This window comes from Triturus cristatus, chromosome 6 (genome assembly GCF_964204655.1).
Source record: "Triturus cristatus chromosome 6, aTriCri1.1, whole genome shotgun sequence".
Taxonomy (NCBI): Eukaryota; Metazoa; Chordata; class Amphibia; order Caudata; family Salamandridae; genus Triturus; species Triturus cristatus.
The window spans coordinates 321,765,778-321,771,551 of record NC_140589.1 but is presented as its reverse complement, the minus strand read 5'-3'; positions in this window follow the sequence as shown (position 1 = coordinate 321,771,551).

Below are 5,774 nucleotides of genomic sequence, written 5' to 3'. Positions count from 1 at the left end.
TTTATTGTTACCCAACGATACTCATTTTATCGACCTCAGAAGGATGAAAGGCTAACTGGACTCGGCGGGATTTGACCTTGTGAGCACGAGGTCAAACACATGGCCTTATAGTGGAAGCAATAGTCCACTGAGCCACCAGACCCGATGTGTCACTAATGAAAATGAAATAAATTAGTGTCTCTTTTGGGTGTTTGTTCAGCTATTATTGGATTTCTAAATCCGCTGAAGAATAAACAAATTTCATTCGCCAGATAGCATTTGACTATCCAAGAGGCCAGGACAGTGTTTCCAACTCCACTGTGACTGAACCGAGGAGTCCTTGCTAGGTATGACATGAAATGTTGAGTGGTTGCAGTTACTCACTAGCCCCCATCTCAATGATGCTCAGCTCTCCACTTCTAGATTTTTGCTGTCTTTTCAACTTAACACTCCTTCCCTTCACTGTGAGACTAACGCTTGCTTTCTAGCTGTGCAAGTATGAAGATTTCACAGCTGCTTCATGTCCTACATATCTGAGGGAGACAAACTTGAACATAAATTGCTGAACTGCACCTCTTCATGTTAAGGTAGCTTACTCTGCTGCCGCCATTACTAAATGCATGAGAGAACCCTGTACTGCTACTGTCAGTGATGCTCTTTGTGTAGAAGAAGAATGTGGAGATGTAGCAGTGAGTGCACAATAATATAAACACACCACACAGATATGTAAAAGGAGAGATTGATTTAGCTGCCCATTACTGCCTCTTGTGTATTTGTACTTTTGGGTACTGCCTCAGTGAACCACATCACACCTGCTACATGATTTTGCTGCCCCATGAACCGTTCATAAGCTCTGCCAAGAAGTTTAGTTATTCCCATCCACAAGTTTATCAGAGCATCACATCTTAGTATTTTTGAAGCTGGACAGCTATGAGTTGGCCCTATGATGAAGAACACCCTTCTGTCCTACAGCTTCATATTTCGACACAGTCTGGTCGGTGCCAAAAACACTTCAAGAAATGTAGTCAATTACTAGTCTGCACTCTGCCTTTAAGTACTATTTCTCAACATTTGAAAAAGTGTTACATGCACACTAGTTGATAATTTGGTCCAGTGCACACTGACACAATCTGCACGCATGCTGTAGAACCACCCCGTACAACAGTTGCATTTGAAAGTGCATGATGATGCACTGCATAATTGGACTTGCACTTGAAATATATATTGCTCAGTATGTTGCACTGATTGCTATGCAGGTTCTCTCTGTCCAGACCTACCTTAGTGATTTATGGAGTAGGCGAGGCAAGCAGTTACCTTCCTAGGACAAGTAGATTTATGTAACATTTTGTCCCCTGGCCAAGTAGATTTTGGAAAAATTTCCACACCCCTGCCTTAAGGCTCATGCTCATACCCAGGAGGTTTGCTGGCTCCTTCAGCAGTTCGGGTGGATTCTGCACTTGTAGAAGTTGCATCTGGGCACCACTCAGGAACGCTCAAGTCCTATGCTGGGCATTGGGTGTCTTTTCAGGGGTGGTGTACGGCTCAGGGTTGGTTGGCTTTGGAGGTAGATCCCGTGTGTATCTTGGATTTCCTGAAGGATGGGTTCGATTTGAGTCTGGCCGTGCCCTCCTTGCGGGCTCAGTGAGTGGCTGTGTGGGCCTTTAGGGGTTCGGATGGTGTGCCGTGGCTCCGTTGGTGTCCCGGTTGTTGCAGAGTTGTTTCCTCCAAAAGTCCTTTGCTCCTAGTTGGGTTCTTCCTTTGGTTCTGAGGGCCTTGCAGACGGCTCCATTTGAACCACTGTCTTTGCATTTTTTAACGATCAAGGTGGTTTTTCTTGCCGCTATTACCTCGGCCTGGAGGGTTGGGGAACTGGGCTCCTTGCTTTGTTCGGAGTCCTTTTTGCTTTTTTTTCCAGATCAGGTGGTTCTTCGCCCTGATCCTTCCTTTGTGCCCAAGGTTCCTTCCTCGTTTCACTGCTCAGAGGATCTGGGCTTTGCCCGTGTTCTGTCAGGTTTCTTTTTCTGAGGATGAGGTGCGGCTGCACTGTTTGGACGTTAAGCGGGCTCTGGAGGTGTACTTGGTGTGTACTGGGCCTTTTCATAAGGTGGATTCACTTTTTGTGACCTTTGGACTGGCTGGTCAGGGTCTGAAACCTTTGATGGCTACTCTCAGTCGTTGACTGAGGTGGGCTGTTTGGGCTACTTATGATACTTGTGGCGGGCTGGCGCCTGGGTCGGTTCAAGGGAGATCTACTCGGCGCATGGCTGCTTCCTGGGCTTGTTTTCAAGAGGCTTCTGTGGCTGAGATCTGCATGGTTGCTACGTGGGGTGCGCCTTACACCTTTATTTCCCATTTGTTGGACTTGGCCCTTTTTGCAGGGTCATCCCTGAAATTGTTACCTTCCTCCTTTATTTATTCTGACCTTTTGTTGGCTATCCTATGACTCTGGGCACCTTACCACTGCTGTTCAGTGCTAAAGTGCATATGCTCTCCCTATGTAAAATGTATATATTGGTTGGATTCCATGATTGGCTTATTTGGTTTACTGTCAGACCCCAGTAAAGTGCACCAGGAGTGCCCAGGGCTTGTAAATACAAATGCTGCTGGTGGGCTTGCAGCACTGGTTGTGCCATCTACAGAAGCGGCCTGGTAGAATGTGTCTAGGGTCTGCCATTGCATAACCTGCGTGCAGTCTGGTACTGTCATGCTGACTGGGCGAGTGCACCCACTTCCCAGTCCCTAAACCTTCCCTTAACTTCATATTAGTCACCCCTATGGTAGGCCCAAGGGCAGGGTGCATTGTAAGCATAAGGTAGGACAAACCCTGATGTGTGTGGCATGTCCTAATAGTGAATTACAGCCATTTTCGTTTTTCACTATTGTAAGGCTCCCTGTTCTCCATAGGCCAGAATGGGCTGCTAGAATTGTTACATTCTATGGTCCTAACAGACCCAGGGAACATGGTAGAAATTCGTGTTTAGTATGCCTGAACTCAGAATAATAAAATACATCTTTTAGTAAAGTTTATTTTAATATTCTGTGTTTGCAAATACCACTTTTAGAAAGTTGGTATTTGCTTGCCTGACCATTTCAGCCCGCCTCTGCTATGATGTGTATCTGCCTGTCTGGTTGTATGAGTGACAGGGCTGGGGAAACCCAGAGGGGCAGGGCTAGGTAGCCTGGTGGTGAATAGGAAGATTGGCAGCCAGATGGGTGGGAGGAGTGCACCTGGGCTCTGAATAGGGTTGTGCTCTGCTACCACAATGCTGGCTCCACCCCCTGTGGAGCGGCTGATGTCTCTGCCCTGCACCCTGAATAGAAAGGCAGAGTCATGTCAACAGAGTGCTCAAGAACTGGTTTGGACTGGGCAAAGGCCCCTCTACCCCAGAGGAACAAAGGAATTAGGGGTATAAGTATTGGGACCCTGCTTCCAAGAAATTAGATCCTGCTGAAACAAGAAGAACCTCTGCCAGAGGAGAAGGAACTGGGAAAGCTGTAGGAGGAGTACTGTCCCTGACCTGGGGGATTGGCCGGCAGTGGTTGCCTTGCTGCTGAAGGAGAGGAGAAAGACTACTAAAGACTTTGCTTCAACTTGTGCTTTAAAAAGATCTCCAAGGGCTTGAACTGAGCTTGCCCCCTGAACGAAGTCCCAGGACCAGTGGACTTCACCCCCAGCTCCCCAGAGTCTTTTGGAAGTGCCTGCTGCTGTGTTGGGCCTTCTGAGGGACTGCGTGTCGCAAGGAGCTGGAAGCGCGACGTAAGGAAGAGATGCGTGCCGCCGTCGGAGCTGTTGCCGTCACATCTCGCAAAAGGTGTCGCCGCTGCAGCATCGCATCGAGCGGAAGCGTCTCGCATCATTCTGGAAGTGTCTCGCAACGCCGAAGAAGCGTGTCGCCATTACAGCCATCGTAGCTGTCGCATTGCACCGCATCGAGAGAAGAGTCTCGCATCGAGGAGGAAGCGTGTCGCCATCGCAGCCATCGTAGTTGTCGCATTGCACCGCATCCAGAAAAGCGCCTCGCATCCACGGAGAAGCGTGCCACCGTCGGAGCCGCTGTCGTCGCATCTCGCAGAAGGGGTGTCGCCGCCGCAGCATCGCATCGAGCGGAAGCGTCTCGCAACGTCGGAGAAGAGTGCCGCTGCCAAGGCCGCTGTCGTCGCATCTCGCCAAAGGTGACGCCGCTGTAGCTGATGCATCGAGTCGAGCCTTCTCGCAACATCGGAGAAGCGTAACGCATCTGGAAGATCCCGTCTTTATTTCTTTTGCACCAAGAACTTCAACGCATCTGCATCGCTGCAACACTTTTGTTGCCCTGCGTGTCGCATCTAAGGTACATTGACTTAAAGTGTCGCATTTAAGAACTTAAGAGAAACTAAGCAATCTTCTACCAACTAAGCAACTGTATTGTGTATTGTTAATCGTTTAATGGTCTTGTGATAATCCTATATAAAGAATCCTTATTTTTAATATGAATACCTGTGTGGTGTCCATCTGTAGTGTTGTCACTTGGTTACTGTATGTGTTCACAAATGCTTAACCTATAACGCTCTGAGATAAGCCTTGTCTGCTCGCGCTAAGCTACCTAGAGGGTGAGCAGTGGTTATTTTAGGAGTGTAACCCCTTACCCTGACTAGAGGAAAGGTTCCCTGCTTGTCACAAGTACCTACCTGTGCCAACCAGAGAACCCGGATTCTAACATTGGTGGTCAGCGGTGAGGATTCTGTATTTGCATTTGTGACTCATGTACAGTAATTGGTGAACACTACTTAGTGAGTGCAGACCTTAAACGCAACCAATACTTGTTCGTAGATTTCTTTTGGGACTTTCTATTTTTGAGTACTGCCAAACTTAACCATGGTGGAGAAAGCAGCATCCATAGCCTCTGTGAATCCTGAGTTAGAATGGGAAGAAGAGAAACTGGAAAACTACACTGCCAAGCAGCTGAAATTCTTCTGCAGGAAATTTAATGTTTCTACAACTGGATGTAAAAACAAGTCAGAATTCTACAAGGCGCTGAGGGCCTCGGTAGAAGCAAGGAATGCCACTGAGGAGGGTAGTGCAGATGAGCAGCTGGATGGGCCAGTGGGTCCAAGAGGAAGGAGGACCCCTTCCCCTGCCGGTGGCAGTGTTTCTGGTAAAAGTCTATCTCCAGAGGAGCTGGCAGATAGAAGAGAGTGTAGGATGCATGAATTGGAGCTGACCAAGCTCAAGTTAAAAGGGCAGTTGGAATTGGAATGGCAAATTAGAAAGTTAGCCCTAGAGGAAAAGAAAATAGAAATGGAGCATGAGTTGATTATGAGGAAGCTTGACTTAGAGCTCGAGAGGCTTGAGACCATGAGTGTCTCAGCCCAACAACAAGAAATGTGTGTAGCTCAGAGATTGAGCTTTGCTGAGTGGGAGGAGGAATCCAGCTCAGATGGTGGCAGCAATATTGAATTTTCTAGTTCTGAAAGAGTAGTACACACACCCAGAGATGTGGCGCCTGACTTGAAGGAGGGGGTTAACCTACACCAGGAGGTTTAAGGACATGAGGTAGCTCCAGTAGTGCGCAGTGTCCCTGAGGGAAATAGGGTAACTGGCGCAGGGGTTCATAGTCCTAGTGGTGGGAGGGATTCCCCCATAGTTGAGATCCTGGTATGTGAGTGTGAAGACCGCCCAGAAGAGTGTGGGTTGTGCGACAGAGACAGTCCGATACTGTCTTGCCAGTCTCAGGAGAGGGGTGTGCAGTAGGTGTGTGAGGCACTGGATGGTGAGGTGAAGGATAGTTTGGTTAACCCTGCAAGGGGGCTGTGTG